Source organism: Myxine glutinosa, chromosome 9 (genome assembly GCF_964187855.1).
Source record: "Myxine glutinosa chromosome 9, kmMyxGlut1.1, whole genome shotgun sequence".
NCBI lineage: Eukaryota > Metazoa > Chordata > Myxini > Myxiniformes > Myxinidae > Myxine > Myxine glutinosa.
In genome coordinates this window covers 113882405-113904904 of record NC_136269.1, presented here as the reverse complement: position 1 = coordinate 113904904, position 22500 = coordinate 113882405, and positions in this window count along the sequence as shown.

Here is a 22500-nt window from a genome sequence, read left to right as displayed (position 1 = left end):
AGGGGTGGGAGTGGGGGAAGGGTAGGGGGGTGGGGAAGGTAGGCGAGGAGGGAAGGGGAGGAGGGTGGAGGCAGGAGAGGAAGGGGGTTCATATATATATACTGGTTTGTGAATGTGGCATTCATCACGTTTCTGAGTTAAGTGTGATGCTGATCAGGAAGAAGAAGCCTTACTACCAACCTCGTACACTTCCGGAATTGTTTGATTTATTTGTGCTCAAATGTCTGGTGATTGTTTTGTATTTATTTATGCGAATGTGTACTTGTATATAACTGTCATTAATTTAAAAAAGGCTTTGGCACCATGGAGCGTTTTGTTTTTTTTAACTCCAAAAAAATGATCTTTTTTTCAGTATTTTTTTTTTTTTTGGCCTAAAACACACCCAGGCACTCACTGATGAACCTCTGAAAGTTTGACAAAGATCCGTTTAGCCATCTCTGGCGACAAAAATGGCGACACAGACAGACAGGCATCTCTCATATATAGTAGACTAGCCGAAAGCACCCGGCATTGCCCGGGGTTCTTTTTGAATGAACTTACTACGATAATTCAGCTTTTACTTGCGGCCGTAGAAGATTGACTACTATAATTCAGCTCAGCTATTAATTGCGAAATGGGCCCAGCCCGGCCGAGGCGGCCTCGACCGGCCTCGCCACCTAGCCTACAACCTTTCCGGGCCCTGTCCCGACATTGTTAGTTCTTTTTGAATGAATTTACTACTATAATTCAGCTTTTACTCGCGGCCGTAGAATATTGACTACTATAATTCAGCTCAGCTTTTAATTGTGAAATGGGCCCAGCCCGGCCGAGGCGGCCTCGACCGGCCTCGCCACCTAGCCTACAACCTTTCCGGGCCCTGTCCTGACATTTTTAGTTCTTTTTGAATGAATTTACTACTATAATTCAGCTTTTACCCGCAGCCGTAGAAGATTGACTACGATAATTCAGCTCAGCTTTTAATTGTGAAATGGGCCCAGCCCGGCCGAGGCGGCCTCGACCGGCCTCGCCACCTAGCCTATAACCTTCCCGGGGCCCGTCTCGACATTTTTTCTTTCTGAGGTTTCCTCCTATCTTTCACCGTTCAGGAGATTAGTGCGTGCAGACAAACAAACAAACAAACAAACAAAAACTTTCTTTTATATATATAGAAGAAGATATATATATACAGTCACATGAAAAAGTAAGTACACCCCATGTAAAGTTTTGACTTTTTCAACATATTTCAACATACAGCTATTTGATCTTCATTTCAACAATATTGACAGATAAAGGTGATATAATATAACAAATATCATGAAACATTTACATTTTCTAGTCCATTGTATAATTTAAATAAACAAATGCAAATTTCGCATGTGGAAAAAGTAAGTACACCCCGACATTTATCACTAGTTCAAATACCTAAAATTAGAATCAGGTGCACCAGCTCAGGTGCAAATGATTAGAACATCGTTAGAGGGGATCTTGGAGGAAGCTGTCTTATTTAAACCTCAGACATTTAGTTAGGTTTGCTCTTTGTTGTTGAAGTGTGCGGCGTCACCATGCCTAGATCAAAGGAGCTCTCTGAGGCCTTCAGAAAGAAGGTTATAGATGCCTACGAGTCTGGGAAGGGATTTAAAAAGATCCCCAAACAATTTGAAATCAATCATTCAACTGTCCGGAAGATCATCTACAAGTGGAGAAGATTCCAAACGACTGCCAACTTGTTCAGGCCAGGCCGCCCCAGCAAGTTCAGCCCGAGAGCAGACTGCAAAATGCTGAAAGCAGTCTCTTTGGAGGTAAATAAGCTGAAAGCAAGGGTAGAGCTATCGAAGAACCCCAGAATGTCATCACGGGACCTACAGGTAGCTCTTGCCACTGTTGATGTTAAAGTGCACGAGTCTACCATTAGAAAGAGGCTGCACAAATTTGATCTACATGGGAGGTGTGCCAGGAGGAAACCTTTGCTGTCCAGAAAGAACATCAGGGCAAGACTAAAGTTTGCCAATGAACACCTCGGCAAAGACCAGCACTTCTGGAACAATGTGCTCTGGACAGATAAGTCAAAGGTAGAGCTATTTGGCCACAGAACCAGAAGACATGTTTGGCAAAAACCAAAGACAGCATTTGACCACAAGAACCTGATACCAACTGTAAAGCATGGTGGTGGAAATATTATGGTTTGGGGCAGCTTTGCTGCATCAGGGCCTGGGCAGCTCACCATCATAGAATCCACTATGAATTCTACTTGAGGTTGTTTCTGCCAAAGGGGGCAATACCACCTATTAGAGCCAAGGGTGTACTTACTTTTTCCACATGCGAAATTTGCATTTATGTTTATTTAAATTATACAATGGACTACAAAATTTAAATGTTTCATGATATTTGTTATATTATATCACCTTTATCTATCAATATTGTTGAAATGAAGATCAAATAGCTGTATGTTGAAATATGTTGAAAAAGTCAAAACTTTACACGGGGTGTCCTTACTTTTTCATGTGACTGTATATATCACGATAACTCATAAAGTTGTGGGCGACTTATGACAAAATTAGGTGGATTCGTTGGTTAGGTGAAAAGAACAAGCCGATTAGATTTTGGTTCAGGTTCAAATCCAGATCTGACCTATCAGTGGGATGAATAAATGAATGAATGATCGTTTTAAGGCCATTTTTCGCCGCTAGAGTGGGGGTTAGCCTTGTGGGCCCCATGACAATCATGGTTCCCTGTTTGAGGCAATGTTTTTATGGCCGGATGCCCTTCCTGACGCCAACCCTTGGTCATGCTCTTACTCTTTCGATGCGCAGGGATATTCGTGTACCTATTCTAAATTGGGGTACACATCGTGATCATTCATCCCAGGAAGCTGGTACTCACTTTGCCGACCTCGGAAGGATGACAGGCTGAGTCAACTCCCCTGGCGTTAATTCAGCGATTGACCGGGATTCAGAACCCAGGATCCTCGGATCCCAAGCCGGCACCCTAACCGCTAAGCCAACACCAGGCTTATGATAGAGTATGGATACAAAGTATAGTATAGTATAGATAGAGTGGGATACAAAACGTAAACTGTTCCACCTGGCGGAGGGGAGGTATGCACTCTACCGAGTGTCATTATAGTTTACTTTTGATGTATCAATGCTCTTGAGTGTATTTTGGAGCAATTTAAATGTAGTGGAAAATGAAATGAATGTGGGGTATTCAACAACTTATAAGAATGACATTCTCACATAATAGACCAAACATATGAGAAAAATATACTTGATGTATAAATTTTTTGGAAGTTGGTTTTTTCTTGCATTATTGTGAGTTGTCATGCTCATATAACCTTTTGAACTCCCAACATTCCATAGTATAATTCAAATATCAATAGTTTGGTAATTCAGCAGTTTCCCCTCAATGAATGCCAGAACAAAAAAGACATCATGCAGAGCACGATACTTGCAAAATACAACCCCTCCCCACCCCCCCACCCCCAAAGTTGCCATACATCAAATTGTCCATTTCATTAAGATTTGAATTGCCGATCTAAATCAAAGCTCGGTTCAATTGGAAGAAATTGATTATTTTTCAGATGAAAATTTATGATTTTAGAAGTTTGACATTGCGTTGACCTTTGACATTTTGACCTCAAAAATAGTAAGTTTCCCAATTTAGTGACTCAATATGCAAATGCTGTTCAACTCTACAACATGGTAAAGTTTCATGACGATGGGTTTAGAATTGTGACCTGTAGGCGATTGACAGACAAACAGAACAATGCACAAGACCAACCTTTGAAAAACCTTCGATTTTGCAAGTAATAATTGCAATCAATCAGACTTCTACCAATTATAAGGGAAGTCTTGGAAGGTGCAACGAACAATGGTGTCGAGAGACATCTAAAAACAAACAACCTGCTCTCACATGTTCATTTTTGGTTCCATCAGAAATAATCTGCTCCATTTCAAGTCACAGCAATGATATAAACACATGGACACAACACAGCAAATGCCAGATAAGTGAGATTTGCTGCCTTCCACACCAAGGCAGCATTCTTTAGTCTACTACCAAGGAGCCCTGGTGAAAATGTTCATGGAAATGAAAGGGACAACCCTCCAATGGTAGCAGTGAAACCTCTTTCAGTGGAAAATGTCATCATAATCCCAGAAAAAAACCGAAGGCGTTCTTCAATGCCTCACTACTGGTCTTGATCCTCTCATGCTGTCGTTGCTGCATTGGTCCCCAGCTCAACAATGTTGCACGCATTCTTACAGGATCATACACTTGGTCATCCTCCATAATTATAAGCTGAACTCTGACCTCCATTCCTTTATCTCCCTATTTTCTCAGCTGTGGAACCGACTCCCAACATATGCTTTCTCGGGACTCTTCCCCATCCAGTCCTTCAAGAGAGTCCTATATCATCATATCGTGCTTCCCACACCCAACTCGAATTTGTTTTACTCTTACTGACCCTTCTTCACCTCTCCTTCATACCCCTCATCCATATCAAGTATCTCTCTAGTTGGAAAAGTCAAAACCTTCTCAAACACCAATGTTATTTGGAATTTGTTAGCAGAAGCCTGGATGTTGTCAAAGTTTTTGCTGCATTACTAGATTTTATCAATGTTACCTGGAATCTGTTAGCAGAAGCCTGAATGTTTTCAAAGTTTTTGCTGCATTACTAGATGTTATCAATGTTACCTAGAATCTGTTAGCAGAAGCCTGGATGTTATCAAAGTTTTTGCTGCATTACTAGATTTTATCAATGTTACCTGGAACCTGTTAGCAGAAGCCTGGATGTTGTCAAAGTTTTTGCTGCATTACTAGATTTTATCAATGTTACCTGGAATCTGTTAGCAGAAGCCTGAATGTTTTCAAAGTTTTTGCTGCATTACTAGATGTTATCAATGTTACCTAGAATCTGTTAGCAGAAGCCTGGATGTTATCAAAGTTTTTGCTGCATTACTAGATTTTATCAATGTTACCTGGAACCTGTTAGCAGAAGCTTGGACGTTGTCAAAGTTTTCGCTGCATTACTAGATTTTATCAATGTTACCTGGAATCTGTTAGCAGAAGCCTGGATGTTATCAAAGTTTTTGCTGCATTACTTGATTTTATCAATGTTACCTGGAATCTGTTAGCAGAAGCCTGGATGTTATCAAAGTTTTTGCTGCATTACTAGATTTTATCAATGTTACCTGGAATCTGTTAGCAGAAGCCTGGATGTCATCATAGTTTTTGCTGCATTACTAGATTTTATCAATATCACTTGGAATTTCTTAGCCGAAGCCTGGATGTTATCAAAGTTTTTGCTGCATTACTAGATTTTATCAATATCACTTGGAATTTCTTAGCCGAAGCCTGGATGTTATCAAAGTTTTTGCTGCATTACTAGATTTTATCAATATCACTTGGAATTTCTTAGCCGAAGCCTGGATGTTGTCAAAATTTTTGCTGCATTACTAGATTTTATCAATGTTACCTGGAATCAGTTAGCAGAAGCCTGGATGTTATCAAAGTTTTTGCTGCATTACTAGATGTTATCAATATCACTTGGAATTTCTTAGCCGAAGCCTGGATGTTATCAAAGTTTTTGCTGCATTACTAGATTTTATCAATATCACTTGGAATTTCTTAGCCGAAGCCTGGATGTCATCAAAGTTTTTGCTGCATTACTAGATTTTATCAATATCACTTGGAATTTCTTAGCCGAAGCCTGGATGTTGTCAAAGTTTTTGCTGCATTACTAGATTTTATCAATGTTACCTGGAATCAGTTAGCAGAAGCCTGGATGTTATCAAAGTTTTTGCTGCATTACTAGATTTTATCAATATTACTTGGAATTTCTTAGCCGAAGCCTGGATGTTGTCAAAGTTTTTGCTGCATTACTAGATTTTATCAATGTTACCTGGAATCAGTTAGCAGAAGCCTGGATGTTATCAAAGTTTTTGCTGCATTACTAGATGTTATCAATGTTACCTAGAATCTGTTAGCAGAAGCCTGGATGTTATCAAAGTTTTTGCTGCATTACTAGATTTTATCAATGTTACCTGGAACCTGTTAGCAGAAGCTTGGATGTTGTCAAAGTTTTCGCTGCATTACTAGATTTTATCAATGTTACCTGGAATCTGTTAGCAGAAGCCTGGATGTCATCATAGTTTTTGCTGCATTACTAGATTTTATCAATGCTACCTAGAATCTGTTAGCAGAAGCCTGGATGTTATCAAAGTTTTTGCTGCATTACTAGATTTTATCAATATCACTTGGAATTTCTTAGCCGAAGCCTGGATGTTATCAAAGTTTTTGCTGCATTACTAGATTTTATCAATATCACTTGGAATTTCTTAGCCGAAGCCTGGATGTTATCATAGTTTTTGCTGCATTACTAGATTTTATCAATATCACTTGGAATTTCTTAGCCGAAGCCTGGATGTTATCAAAGTTTTTGCTGCATTACTAGATTTTATCAATATCACTTGGAATTTCTTAGCCGAAGCCTGGATGTTATCAAAGTTTTTGCTGCATTACTAGATTTTATCAATATCACTTGGAATTTCTTATCCGAAGCCTGGAGAGGATTGAACAAGACAAAGGCATCACACTTTCAATGGGACCAATGGAAGTACACTATAAAAAACCTGGAAAGCTCTTCCCCCCCATCAACACCGAACACAAAAAAAAGAAAAAAAAAAAAAAGGCTGGGCACACCTGAACCCACAAAACACCTTCCAAAAACCCACATCAGAAATCCTCAGTGTTTGCCTCAACAAAATTATCCAAAACAACACTTGAGAAGCCCAACTGAACACACAACAGAGGCGCTCCATCACTTTATCATTGTTTTCATGTGCACTCCTCCTCTTACGGAATTCTCACATCCAGCAGCCTGTTCCACTAATGCTCATTGTGCAAGAGTGCTAATTATACTTCAGATTCTCTATCTCCACTCTGCAGCCCACCACTATTGTTGATTATGTCAGTCTATCTCGTCCGGTATGTATTACTTAATGGCTCTCTCATTTGGTCTTGTCCTGTTAGATACCGACATGTGTTTAAAGAACAGCTGACTTACAGCTAATTAGATTGTTAATTATTCGTCATTTGGAAAAATTGGTGTTTATTTGCTGTTATAAAGGTATGTCTTTGTTTATTATTTTGTCATTTTCCCTTTACATATTCCTATCTACCAGCTCTCTTTCACTATAAAATCCTTTATTGTTCATTCTTCCTTCCCCGACATCGTGTGTGATGTTTGGGTGTCCACGTAGGCCTAATTTTGGCCATGTTGTGTCCATACCCGAAGTGTAGGTGAGTTATCGCCGGCATTCTGGCCAGTTCAAAATTGTTGCGCTCCCAGGATCCTTGCCAGATTTCAACTTCTACCTGCTAACTTAATGTCTATACAAATATTTAAACAGGTAATGCAAAGCTAAATACAAAGGAATATAGACACGGGGAGTTGCCATTTTGCTTCGCAGACCTTCACAAATCAACATGCACTCTGTAATTAACTTTAAATAATTAATCGATTGCTATTTTGCATTTCACACCTTTGACAGCTACAATCCATTTGCTTAAGGACCGTTAACACCTATAATCCACGAATCTATATTCATTGTTTATACACCGTAACCATGACATCATCCTAAAGTCCTATTGTTCATCCTAAAGATACACCATTGAATGCTATTGTTGCGGATATGGGATTTGGCCTCCATCCATATCCGCTTGTAAATATTCCCCTATTTCCCCAATACTCCCCAACTATCCCCAATCCCCCATTCCCTAGTCCCATTGTCTGTAAACAACACTCTGTAGCCCCGACCTTCCCCTTTTTCCCCCATTAAATGTCGTGCCCAGGTCCACCGCATCTCACGTAGACAACTTTCGGACATCTTGCTAGTTATTCTTAGTCTATGTCAGTTAAGGACTCGTTTCCATTAATTCTGACTCTTCGTTGCACCAGAATGTGATTGTATGGCACCAGTAGTAAGTTTAGGACCTCCCAATACCTCCCCGCATCTCTTCCTCATGAAACAACAACACCAACAACAACAACAGCGGCGCGGGGAGTGCGCGTCCTCACTCCGGCTTGGTTAGCCGCCATTGACCATGTGCTCCGACGGGGTTACCACGCAGGGGCTCACTGTCAGCTCCTCGTCAAGGGCGGAGCCCGGTAACCCCCCGCACCCAATAAGAAGCGGCGGACCGATTCCATCTGGGGCGGAGCTAACGAGCCGAGGGCGTGTCACTCCCCGCGGGACATGCGCAGGAAGACGGAGGTGACGTCAGATGCGCCTCAGCTACGAAGAAGAAAGGACGCCACCTCCTAGCGCTGAGAGATACCTCCCGCCTCTCTGGACCGGACCGAGTCGATTCTGCCCCTGAGCCAAGGTGCACCTTGAGCCATCGAATACCTGCCCTTCCTTGCCATCAATCCCTGTGTGAGTCAGTCTTGTCCCGTTTGTCTGTGGTCTGTCGGGGCTAAGATAAGACCGTGTCTAAGTGCCCATCTTTCTGTGCTGTACCTCTTGCCGTGTAATCTAACCGTTCTGCATAACCCATATTATATCCTCCTCCGGAGGTCTTGAGAACTGTACCCCTTGTGTCGTGTCATTTAACCCAGCCGTTGTGTCCTTTCCTTCATTGATTTAGCATAGCGCGATTCGGCCAACGTTCGAGTGTAATCGGGTAACTTGTGCGAACACGGCGGCCATTCCGCTCGGCCCATCATAACATCCTAATAAGTCGTGTCCGTAACAATTGGTGTCAGGAGTGGGATTGGACCCGAGCGCGTGAAACGCGCTCGAAATTATAACGGTGAAATTTGATTGTGTTTTACAAAAATAAAAACCCGAATTTTGAAAGTCGCGCTATGGCAGATCAAGACGGCTGGGTTCCGGTAGAGGAGAGTGGGGCAGGTTCGATCCAGGACCAAATCGAGGGACAAGAGGAGAGCGAAGCAGTGAGGGTGGCAGGTTCGCAAAATAGCGTCGTCGTGCACGAGGTTACGGGCGCGCAAAATGGCGCCTCGCACATGGCCACGGCGACCGCGCCCGCGACCGTAGTATCGCCACCGGTGGATTTGAACCTTTTTTTAATGCAAATGAAGGCCCTTATGGACAAGAATAATGAAGAAATGGAAAACAGAATAATGGGGGCAATGAGGGACGAAGCGAGGGCTCAGAGTGAGCAATTGGGGGTAATGGGAAACCAAATGGGGGTAATGGGAAACCAAATGGGGGTAATGAGGGACGAAGCGAGGGGTACCGGTGAGGGGTTAGACAATGGGATAAAAGAGGTAAAGAATGGGTTAATGGGGGTAGAAAACAGAATGGCTGCCCAGGAGAATCAGATAGAGGGAGTGAAAAATGGGTCAGAGGGGTTAGAAAACAGTATGGAAGGCAAATTGAGGGACATGAGGGACCAAGCGGAAAGGGAAGTTAAACAAATGGGGCAGCAGATAGAGGGGGTCAGAATGGGGGTAGAAACTAAGTTGGATGCTCACAGGGAGGAAATGGAGCAGATGAGGGTGGCATCGGGGCAGGAGATGCAAGTGATGGGAGAAGAGATCAGAAGAGGTGTGAGTGAGGAGGTCGGAGGAGTGCGCGAGGAGGTGAGGCACTGTAAGGAGCGCATGGAGAAGGAGGTGAGAAAGGGGACTGTAAAATTGCAAGGTGGTATAGAGGAGTTGACGCAGGAGGTGGAACAGCTGACGGAGGGACAAAAAGGACTAACGGAGCAGGTTCAAAGGAACACTGCGGTATTAGGAGGGTTAAAAGCGACACAAAACGACATAAAAAACGACTTGATAGCGACAAAGAGGCAATGTCAGATGGTACGTGAGGGACTGACAACGAGGTTGGACGAGGTGACAGAGGTAATGGAGACGAAGGACCGGCAGGTGAGGACGCACATGGAAACGGTCAAGGTAGCCTTGGAGGACGAGCTTGAGGAGACGTACCGGGAAATAAAAGAGGTGAAGCAGAAATTAGAAGAAGTGGAAGAAGGGGTGAGCGAAATTAAGAAGCGACGGAGAGGGGATAAGAAAGAGATAAAAGAGGAGATAAAAGAATTGGTCCGAGGTCTGTGTTCGGATCGTGATGATGTGCTCATTAACCGGATGAGGGATTCGCAGGTGATGGAGGAGAAGCGAAGAGGAAGAGGACCCGGTGTAAGTGGTGACCAATATGGTCGTGCGTATGATGCGCCAGGTGATTTAATGAGCTTGGGGGTCGAGATGGACCCGGGTGTTCGTGAGAGGCCGTTGGTGAAGTGTGCGACAGGTCTGGTGTGCGAAAAAGGAGGTGTGCGAGAAAGTCCGACTCTGGGGTGTGTGAGGAAAAAGTGCGTGCCAAGGAGTGAGGGTGCTGGCGAGAGTGAGTCGGTCGTAGCGCGTGTGCGAGGGAGCACATGGAAGCGCGTAGTGAGGAGTGTTACGGAGGGTGTAAAGGGAGAATGCACGCCTGTGGTGAGTGTTACAGAGGGTGTAACGGGAGAGGGTGTGCGAGAAAGATGTGTGACGGACAGGTGCATGGGGAAAGAGTGCGCTGTCAAAGGCAAGGAAGAATGCACGCCTGTGGTGAGTGTTACAGAGGGTGTGACGGGAGAGTGTGCGCAAGAGTGTGTGCGAGAAAGGGTGTAACGGACAGGTGCATGAGGAAAGAGTGCGCTGTCGAGATTAAGGGTGAGTATGCGACCGAGAGTGGAGGTGAGAGTAGTGAGAGTGACATGGAGCGTGAGTTAGTTGTGACAGGTGATCGAGGATGTACACCTGGAATGGAAGGATGCACACCTGGAATGGTAGAGCGTGTGTGGGAATGCACGCTGGAATTGGTCGTGAGGCACGTGGTTGGGTGTGCGAGTGAGAGCACACCTGTGATTGTCACAGAGGAGGTGACCGAGGAGGGGGCGCGAAGAGGTGTGTTGGTGAGGTGTGCGACCAACGAATGTGTGCCAAAGTGTTCGGTGGTCAGGTGTGTGACCAAGTCGGTGAGCGGAATGAGTGTACCGAGGTGTGTAAGAAAAGGTACGACGAGGAGCATGGAAACGGCTGCATGTATGAGCAAGAAAGGGGTAGTGTATGCGTGTAAGAATCCAGGTGAAGCATCGACGGTAACCAGGTTAGAGGTTAGAACGACTTATAGCCGAATCGGGCCCTCGGTGCGTGCCGGGCTTCGCGTGCCGCGAGAACCAGCGGGGATCCGAGCCACGGCGGGTTCGAAAGGACCGCCGTGCGCGATCCACGCTGGGCCTCGCTTGGAACGGCCGCGTCCGGGCTCCACTAGGCGGAGCGGGCAGCCCGATAGGAAGGGTCGTCATGGCGACCACTTTCTATTGAGACGTGCCGGCAGGTCGAGATCGGGACATTGGATGGCTCCGTGCCGAGATGGTGCGTGGGATCTCGGCACGGGTAAGCCCCCGTCCCTGCACCGAATCCCGGACGCATCCAGCCGCTGGCACGGAACAACCCGCATTCATTGCTCGGCTTTACGAAGCCGGGCTTTGGACAGGAATTGGCGCACCGAGAGGCATTAGTAAGTAGACTGTAATGATGAGGATAGTGTTTTGGCCCCGAAATTAGAAAAACAAAATTTGATGATTGGCAAAGGATGGGCAGTAATGATTGGCAGATGATGGGTAGTGATTGGCAAATTTTTGATTTGTTGAAATTTGATGTGCGAAATTGGTAGTGGGAGATGCCCGATGTGGTGGGATGGCAACTCTGTCATCCCTCACAAACGTGGGGCAAATGCGCTATAGATTATGGGGTGTATGGCAGTGAAAACTAGCCCGGGTGGGTTAGGATATTGTGTGTAGGGATCTAGCGAAGATGACATTAGGTGACGTTAAGGTTTAGTTAGTGACTGATACCTGTAGTGGGGACGCAGGTAGATTAGTGTGGATTATAATGACGAGGGAGCGCAATAGTGTAAAGGGACGACTGGGAAGCGCAAGTTTCAGAGGGGAGTAGTTAGATGAGATGATGCTGTGTGAGAACTGGACAGGTGTGTGGAGCAGTGAGTGTTGTGGATCAGCGCGAATGCGCTTCGGGGAGAGAAGGGTGCAGGTGGCACCAGGTGTGAGAGCACGGGTGTGCAAGTACAGGTGTGTGGAGAGGGTTGGAGTAAGTGGTACGGAGTGGTGTGCATGGTGCGAAGGTGTGAATGGGGGAAGAGTGGACCCCTTTCACGAGTACCCGGGGCGGGTAGTGTAAGTGTTAGGTAGAGGGTATAGGTAAATTGTGGTTGGATATTGGCATTTGTGGTGCGGTTGCAGAATGGTATTGTGGATGGGTGCATTAGTGTTGTGGAAATGGCTGGGCGTGTAGCCTGTTAGTGTGTGTAGTTGGTTTGGGCACTCCACCACTGTGAGGATGTCGGCCAGGTGAGGCCGCAGGTGGGCTCTGGGAGCCGGTAGTTGTGGATGGGGCCCGAGGATCCGGACGGACCCGGGTAGCCCAGTGCCAGAGGGCACCAGGGGGTGACAGAGCCAGGAGAGGGCCTTCCCCAGTTAGTTAGGTTAGGGTGAGGAGCTAGGTAAGCTCGGGTGGCAACTGCAGTGGTGGAGGTGTGCAGGTGGGTAGACCTGCTGGAAGAGCTACACGTCACAGCCCAGAAATTGTGCGAGGGCACCGGGAGATGAATCGGGGGAGTGAGACCCCAAATTGAAAAGCACCACAGTTTGGTCAATGGGAATTGGTTTTTAGAACCCATAGTGTAAGTTGGCCAATGGATTGGCAGGGAAAGACCCCGGGTAATGTAAAGTTGTTAAAGTCATTTAGGAAATAGTTAGGATTGATGAACCTGTCGCACCATACGCAGCCACTTACCTGTGGTGATGATGATGACTCCACACCTGTGTTTCTTTGTTCTGTGTTGCAGGAAATGAGAATTGCTGTGTGGATTGGTGAGACGCATCACGACGTGGATGAGACATTGGGGTGATTCCATCTCTCCCTCCCTAGGAGGGACTGATGATGAATTGGTGATGGCAAATTTTGATGAGAGTTGGAAATGGCAAATTTGATTGGTTAGGAGGGAGAGAAGACGAATTTGGTTTATGGGAGGAACGGGGAAGACAGTAGGGACGTTTGTTGATTTGTAAAGTAGTTGTTTATGGGTAGTGTTGTGTTTTGTGGATACAGTAAGGGGTAAGGGAGGGGCAATGTAGGTTACCTGGTTGGGGGGGGGGGGCGTACGGTAGGAACGTACCTGTCTCACCTGGTTCCCATGTGCCCCCAGTGTGCATTACCTTATATTGCGTGCACTTTTGCGCCCTTACCACCTTACTCACTTGTCTTCTTTTTTTTGTCTCCCACCTCCGAGGATCTGGCTTTGGGGCAGAGAGAGAGGAGAGAGAGGTGCTGGCTCCGCAGTTGTGGGCTTGTACTTTCGCTGCTTGCTGCCTGGATCGATACACCATATGGACCGCAATATTTGTGGCCGCCCACCATGGACCGCAGTTCTTTTGCGGCCAAGCACCACCCGTTGATGGACCTATGGGTCAACGTGGCACCTATGCCATACAGGTGAACCACTTTTAGTTGGCCCCCTGACGGCCACAATTCAGAAATGGACGCGGTTGGCGCCTTTCTTTATTTTTAAAGAAGCAAGAAGGCCAAGTACACCACATGAAGGCAAGACCAGCGGCAGAACATCGGCCGGCTGCGACACCACCGGTGATTATTGAACACTTTATTGGTGCACCGGATGGTGCTGACTGTATGAATAGGGGTGGTGCTTTTGGTGCTTGGATGGGGTGCTCTGCACATTATTAAAGGCCGTAAGGCCACAGGGCACTCGTGGGTTGGTGTATCGATGCTGGCATGCGTGCTCTCTCTATGCATAACATCTGCATGTGTTCCTCCAAAAACAGGTCCTGGATCGTAGTGTAAATATCAGTGTAGTCTTGTGTAAATAATGCTCCCTACCGGCTGTATGTTTAGTTTGAGGATTCTTTCCGCGATTCGGTTATCCTGTGGGTGTGTTTCTGTGAGGAGAAGGGTGCAACGTCGCAGGGGGACATATTTACTCATTTGTGAACATCTGTAAAACTGTCGCACTCAGGGTTGAGTTAATAGTAGAGGGAACTACATCTGAGTGCCACACTAAAGCAAGTAAAAATTTATCGGGTCGGGACGCCCCGAGGTAGAGAAGGGTGCAATGTTGCGGATATGGGATTTGGCCTCCATCCATATCCGCTTGTAAATATTCCCCTATTTCCCCAATACTCCCCAACTATCCCCAATCCCCCATTCCCTAGTCCCATTGTCTGTAAACAACACTCTGTAGCCCCGACCTTCCCCTTTTTCCCCCATTAAATGTCGTGCCCAGGTCCACCGCATCTCACGTAGACAACTTTCGGACATCTTGCTAGTTATTCTTAGTCTATGTCAGTTAAGGACTCGTTTCCATTAATTCTGACTCTTCGTTGCACCAGAATGTGATTGTATGGCACCAGTAGTAAGTTTAGGACCTCCCAATACCTCCCCGCATCTCTTCCTCATGAAACAACAACACCAACAACAACAACAGCGGCGCGGGGAGTGCGCGTCCTCACTCCGGCTTGGTTAGCCGCCATTGACCATGTGCTCCGACGGGGTTACCACGCAGGGGCTCACTGTCAGCTCCTCGTCAAGGGCGGAGCCCGGTAACCCCCCGCACCCAATAAGAAGCGGCGGACCGATTCCATCTGGGGCGGAGCTAACGAGCCGAGGGCGTGTCACTCCCTGCGGGACATGCGCAGGAAGACGGAGGTGACGTCAGATGCGCCTCAGCTACGAAGAAGAAAGGACGCCACCTCCTAGCGCTGAGAGATACCTCCCGCCTCTCTGGACCGGACCGAGTCGATTCTGCCCCTGAGCCAAGGTGCACCTTGAGCCATCGAATACCTGCCCTTCCTTGCCATCAATCCCTGTGTGAGTCAGTCTTGTCCCGTTTGTCTGTGGTCTGTCGGGGCTAAGATAAGACCGTGTCTAAGTGCCCATCTTTCTGTGCTGTACCTCTTGCCGTGTAATCTAACCGTTCTGCATAACCCATATTATATCCTCCTCCGGAGGTCTTGAGAACTGTACCCCTTGTGTCGTGTCATTTAACCCAGCCGTTGTGTCCTTTCCTTCATTGATTTAGCATAGCGCGATTTGGCCAACGTTCGAGTGTAATCGGGTAACTTGTGCGAACACGGCGGCCATTCCGCTCGGCCCATCATAACATCCTAATAAGTCGTGTCCGTAACACTATATATTGACACAACACTCTGAGGGACAGATTGTGTTACATCTCCGAAGTTTGAAGTTTATGGTGGTGTAATGTTTATGGCATCCACTTTGAATCTGGGAGGTTGGCGGTTCGAATCCCTGCAGAGTCATATCTAAAGACTAACAAGGAGGGCTCTCAGTAGAGCACATACGGTTTGTAACCCACTGATCTGGATTCGAACCTGAACCAAAGTCTAATCTGCTTGTTCTTGTCATCTACCCAACGCATTCACCAAGTTTTATCATAAGTCGTCCACAACTTTTTGAAATGTCCTGCTACATGTCGTTTTTGGCCCTATCACTCAATGATGAAGAATCACTTAAGAAAATTAAATAATTGTCGTATTCGGATCTGGATTCGGATCTTCACTAAAATCGAATCGATTAGTCCTTGTCAGATACCCAACCTGTCTACGAAATTTCGGCCGAATACGTCCACAAGTTTTTGAGATACCCTGTTCACAAGCAGACAGACAGACAGGAGTGAAAACACAACCTCCATCCACCTTCAGGGATCGAGGTAAATATGGTACATGCTGCAAACAGCATTTCAAGGGATGGAGAACAAACGCCAACAACCATAAGTTGGCAATACATACTAGCACAGACTTTGATGGGCCTAATGGCCTCCGCCTGAGTCCAAGTTCCTTGTAAGGTAACTCATAAGAATATGGAGGTAAAAACACCACGACCGGTATGCAATGACAATGGTATCATGTTGGATGGATTCAATATTACCGAGTATCACATCCAGTGCCAGCCAGTTAGGTGGTCATCAGGTGGTCATTCTATCAACTGAGTTACCCTGCTGCTTGAAAAAGCAATAATTATATAAGTTAACGCACTTAAGGTATAATAAATAGCCCTGAGTGGGCTGATGGTCATCTTTTTTTCTTTTTTTTCCACTTTTTGCATACAAGATCGAGGCTCGTGTAAGAGCTAACAGTGATCAGAACGTGTAACAAACTGACATAAAACATATAAAGGGAGCGGGAGAACAAGATGGAGAGCAGGGACATCGGGAGATCTGTGGGAGAGAGAGGGCTTGGGGGATTGGGAACTCTTGAGGTTGTAGTTAAGAAAATTTCTGATTTTGGGTGAAATTGAAACATCTAAGACCGGGAGATCCTGCGGACCATCGAGTAGAAGGGTTGTATGGGGTCTCAGAGCTACAGGTTGGTAAATAAGGGATGAGTAGGGATCCGAAGTTTCAAAGGCCTCATCCTCTAGGATCCCCCATGATCAGAATTCAAAAAATCGAAGCACAAGCGATTGTGTGAGCTACTGTCTTGTATTCATATGTCAAGCTTCAGTACAATCAGCTTTGGGTGATAAGGTAGAGGAGCAGAAGGAAATAGGAAAAAAGTTAACGGACGGACGGGTGGACGACCAGACGGACAGACATCTGGACGTCACGACACATTTTATGAGTTCACTAGCGTGAATTGGCTTGTACACTCACCTCACCACACGTCGCCGCGGAGGCACAGGCTTGTTTTACCTGAGGATAATGACCTGACTGTAGGTGACTTGCTGTATTGTCATGATTTCCACCAATCATAATACAAACATTTATTTTATACAAATTTATTTGAAAAAATTGGTGATATTATTTATTTGTAATATATTTTTAATATTGGTGATATTATTTATTTGCAATTTATTTGTAATAAAAAAGGTCCAAGTGGTGTAAAGCTCTAAATGATCTAGGGTCCAACCTGTCTAATCTGTCTGAAGGGTGTAAGTGTGTAAGGGGTTTAAATGGTGTTGAGGTCGAAGGGGCCGAAAGGGACTTAAGGGGTGTAAAGGTTTAAAGGTTATAAAAGGTTGGAAGGGTGAAGGGATTTAAAGGTGTCCAAAGTATTGAAAGGGTCTTAAAGGTAAAAGTGGTCTTTAGGATCTTGGGGAGTCTTCAGGATCTTTGGGTCTATTGGATCGAAAGGGTCTTACAGATCTTCAGGATCTTTTGCGTTTTTGCATATTTTAGGCCCTAGGGGTATTTTTTTTTTTTTTTTTTTTTTTTTTTGTTGTATACAAGATCGATGCTCGTGAAAGAGCGAACATTAATCACACAGAAAGACAAACCGACACATAAAACATATAACATAGGGAGCGGTAGACAAGATGGGGAGAGAGGGGGAAGGACACAAACACAACATTTGAGAGCAGGGACCGAGAGACATGGAGACATCGAGAGATCTGAGAGAGGGCGAGGGCTTTGGGGGGGGGGGGGGGGGGCGTGGGAAGGGGGCGGTGGGAGAGGTATAAAACATATGGACACTGCCAGGACTTCCAGGAAAGAAGTTGGAATTTCAAACAAGGTGGATCTGGGGTGAATTAGCGGGGGTAGAAAAGATCAAGGTTTTGGATGGGGGAAGATAAGAGATGGTGGTGAACAGCTGTTTTAAAGACCTGGATGGAGGAGTGGGATTGAAGGGAGTGAGGGAGTTTGTTCCAGAGGCAGGAGAAAAGAGGAATGAAAGAGTGAAGGTGAGCAGAGAGCCGAGATTTCGGCAGTTTAACCATCAGAGGGTTGCTGGCAGATCTTGTGCGACCTGTAGGAATATTTGGGGGACAGAGCACAGAGAGAGCTGGGGGTGCAAGGCCGGAGAGGAGTCGGTAGAAGACAGAAAGACCACCTACCTGCCTGCGGTGAGTGAGTGAAAGGCCCTCAGAGATAGCTTCATCGCGGGAGATTCCAATAATTCTGAAAGCTTTGGTTTCAACAGCGTGAAGCCGAGCTAGGTGTGAGGCAGGAGCACCGGCCCATAGGGGAGAACAGTATTCCATTGAGCTGCGGATGAAAGCCTTGTATGTGGTGAGGAGCTCAGGTGTGCCGAGGAAGGACTTCGCACGACGGAGGATGCCCAGTCGGCGACTGGCTTTGGAGGCCAGCTTGGAAATGTGGTTTTCCCAAGAAAGATCATGGCAGATAGTGAGACCCAAAATCTTGAGCGACAGAACTTCTTGGAGAGGATTGTTGAGAAAGTAGATGGGAGGGTTGTCCAGTCGATCTTTTCGGAGAGACATAGTAAGAGTGTGAGATTTGTCAGGATTGAAAGACATGTTCCACTTGTTTGACCAGTCTGTGATTTTGTCCAGGTCTTCAGAGAGTGAGGAGGCAGCAGACTGCCGATCTGAGGGAAGAGGAATGGAGCGGCAGAGAGTGGAGTCATCAGCAAAGAGATAGAGAAGATTTTCGAGAGAGTCAGAGAGATCATTGATGAAGACCAGAAAAAGCACGGGGCCCAGAACACTGCCTTGGGAACTCCAGCCTGAACAGGAAGAGGAGATGAGAGAAACCCATTCAGCGCCACACGTTGACGACGACGAGAGAGGAAGTCCGCCAGCCATGCGTGGAGATTTCCATGGATACCAAAGGAGGAGAGTTTGGTGAGCAGAGCGGGGTGCCGGACCGTGTCGAAGGCACGTGATATGTCGAGGGAGACAGCTCTAATTTCCTGTTTGGCATTGAGGACCTCCATCCATTGTTGAGACAGCAGAAGCAGCATGTCCAGAGTAGAGTGACCTGGTCTGAAACCAAATTGATGATCAGAGATCAAGCCATTGGAGAAGAGGAAAGATTTCATATCCGAAGCAATGATGGATTCCATGACTTTGCTGATAATTGGAGAAGGCTGATTGGTCTGTAGTTGCTAGGATCTGTTTTTGCACCTTTTTTGTGCAAAGCGGTGATGTTGGCTGATTTCCAAGCAGATGGCAGTTGACCTTGAGCAAAAGAGAGGGTGAAGAGAACAGAGAGAGGGTGAGATAGAGCAGCAGAGCAGGATTTTAGGACCCGTGGGCTGATGCCATCGGGTCCAGTTGCAGAATCAGAGTCGAGGGTTGACAGAAACTTTTCCACCTTGTCAGGAGGAAAGGACACGGAGTCCAGGAGCAGCAGGGTACGACTGGGTATGGTGGGTACAGAGAGGGATGGGTTTGGGACACAAGATTTAGAGGCAAACACAGAGTTGAGGCATTCAGCTTTTTCACGTGCGGAGTCAGCTGTGTAGCCGTTTGAGTAAGGGAGGAGATGGAGGGGGAACAAACACCAGAAACGGATTTGACCAGACGCCACCAGGATTTGGAAGAGGGAGACAGATAAGAGAGTTCGGTCTTGAGAACGGAGAGATATTGTTTCCTGGCTCTCCTGAGGGTGTACACACACTTGTTTCGGGCTTTTTGAAAGGAAATGAGATTTCCTTCCGTTGGATTTGCTTTCCAGGAGACGAAGGCAAGTTGTTTCTGGGCAACAGCCTCACCACAAGATTCCGTGTACCATGGACGGGAGGAAGGGTATGACAACTGAAGACGAGATGGGATAAATCTGTGCATGAGAGAGAGCAATTTACTTGGAAGAATTCCCAGGATGAGTTGATGTCAGAGGTGGTAGAGATGGGAGACCAGTCCAGATGATTGATGGCTGCTTGAAGACCGTGCCAGTTGGCCTGAGTGAAATGCCAGACTCGTCGACGCTGAGCAGGCTCCCTGAGGATGGTCAGAGAGATGTCCACTTTAACAAGGACATGATCAGATGATCCGATCGGAGCAGAAGAAGAGCAGCAGACATTTTCAGGGAAGTTAGTCATAACCAAGTTTCATAACCAAGTTGTAACCAAGTTAGTCATAACCATAACCACAAGGACTTTTGGGTCTTTAGGACTTTTTGGTCTTTGGATATTTTCAATGTGAGGGGTATTTTGGGTCGTTGGGGTCTTTTGCGTCTTTAAGGGTCTTCAGGGTATTTTGGGTCTTTTGATATTTAAGGGTCTTCAGCATATTTTGGGTCTTTAAGGGCCTTTGGGTTTTTTTGGGTATTTTGGGTCTTCATTATCTTTTGGGACTTTGTGGTCTTTAAGATTCTTCAGGGTCTTTCAGGTATTTTGGGTCTTTGGGGTCTTTTGGGACTTTAAAGGTCTTCAGGGTATTTTGGGTCTTCATGGTATTTTGGGTATTTAAGGGTCTGCAGGGTGTTTTGGGTCTTCAGGGTATTTTGGTTATTTTGGCTCTTTTTGTCCTCTGGGTCTTTTGGGTCCTCTGGGTGTTTTGGGTCTTTTTTGTCTTTTGGGTCTCTGGGGTCTTTTGGGTCCTATGGTTCAGTTCATTGTAGTCTTTTGGGTGTTTGGCGTCCTCTGGGTCTTTGAGGTCTTTTGGGTGTTTTGGGTCCTCTTGGTTTTTTAGATCCTCTGTCTGGGTCTTTTGGGCCTTTTGGTGTCTTCAGCGTATTTTGGTTATTTTGGGGCTTAAGAGTCTTTTGGGTCTTGGGGGACTTAAAGGGTCTTTAAAGGTCTAAGGCATCTAAGCAGTGTAGGCCTAAAGGGTGAAAGGTGTATAACAACAATACGTAATTAGAATATGTATATAATTAATAGACAGGATGCAACCGGTATCAAAAAGTACGTGATTAAAATACACAATCACACGGCTTCACGGACCGACCGTGTTTTTTGGTTATATATATATATATATATATATACATATATATATATATATATATATATATATATATATATATATATATATATATATATATGTATATATATTGTTCCGTGTTACCTCCCCAAACTCTGGTTACGGTGCCCCTCAGAGTTTCGAGAGGGAACGTGGCAGAAAGATTTGTTATTTTGAGTGTTCTAATAAACCATGGTAAAACCACACCAATGCAATTGTGTAGAACAAAAGAAGTAATTGTATTAAGAACTCTCACATGCACAATAATAACACTCTTAACGAAATTACCATGAAAATATCATTTGCATGTCATGAACAATACACATGATGGTACCATCATTCCCCAGTACTCTTCAATCAATAAACTTACGATATGCCAAACGTGGTCCGTGCACGAATCCCCACGCTGGATGAAGGTCGAAGTCCTGCAGAACGGCCAGAACAACAGGCAGGTAGCGGCGCGGCTGCGGACGCGTTGAGAGGTCGGGCAGATGGGAGCCAATATGGAAACCAACGGCCATCCACACGATGATGGTGATATGGGAATCCCAACAACAAAACATGATGCACCAGGCGGACGGCCTCCTCGAGGAAAAATGGCGGATTGGCATGTAATGGAGGCGCTTGCTTTCCGGCCAAAAATAGTTCACGTTTGGTATCAAAACCTGAGACGCAGGTTTAATTGCAATCGCAATATGGGACAATGTTGCGGGAAATCCCTTTCATGGGAAGCCTCAATTCATTCGCAACCAATATCAAGGAAGTCCGCTCGCAGCCTCGATGCAACTCATGGCTGTCTCTTTCCCCTGCCGATTCCTCCTCTCTCCTCTTCTGGTTTCTTTGCTGCGTTTTTCTTTTTCCTCCACAAACATTTATTTTTACCTTTTACTAAAGTAATCTCCATTTCTCACAGAAATATTAACAACAATATTACCTGAAACTAAAAATCATACAAGTATATAATAACAACAAAGGCGGAAGTGACGAAACCTTAACAATATATACATATATAGTCAAGTCCACAGCCGATGAAAACCAGCATTGGATGGATAGCCGGTCGGTTTTTACTCCGAGGCAAGCAAGCTGAAATTGGCGATACTATTTGGCATGCGTTGGACGGGACCAAAGTGCTTACCTGCACGAACGAAAGCGACGGGGTTTTATCCGCAACCCAACACCATGCAAACAACACATGACAAATGAAATGCAATAATAATAATGGTTTAATAAAAATTAAGCACAGAATGAAAATGAAAGGTGAGGTAAATCTGATGTCCTAATTGAAGTACTTCCACATGCAGACTCAAAAACAGACAGGGGAATGATTAAAGAAAAGAAAATAATGTTTTATAAGCCGGCTGGTACTCAGCTTTGGTGCCAACGGGGACTTTGAGGACCTCGGTGGTTGTCGAACCGGAGTCACCGCATGGGAAGCGCACAAGATGGCGCGGAGTCGCACCGTAGCCAGCGCCAGTGTGAGGCAAGCAGACAGGACAGCTTCCTTCGGTTTGCTCGTAACCTCCATCTCCGAAGAGCACCACCATCAACAACACCACCTCCCTCCCCCCCCCAACGTTGCAAAGGCTCTCTGAGCTCCGAACCATCCTCCCAAAAGAGCGCACACGAGCCAGCTGCAGCCGAGAGCCAGAGACAAAAGCGTCCACCAGCACGACGCCAGCATGAGAGAGAGAAATTCTTCTCCTCAGCTCTCAAAGTCTCTCGATGACATCACCCTGAAGTCACCCTGACCAATCGCCGAGCTCCGTCGAATCATCTCATGTCTCCCACGATCAATTGACGAAGCTCGGACGTGGCCTGTC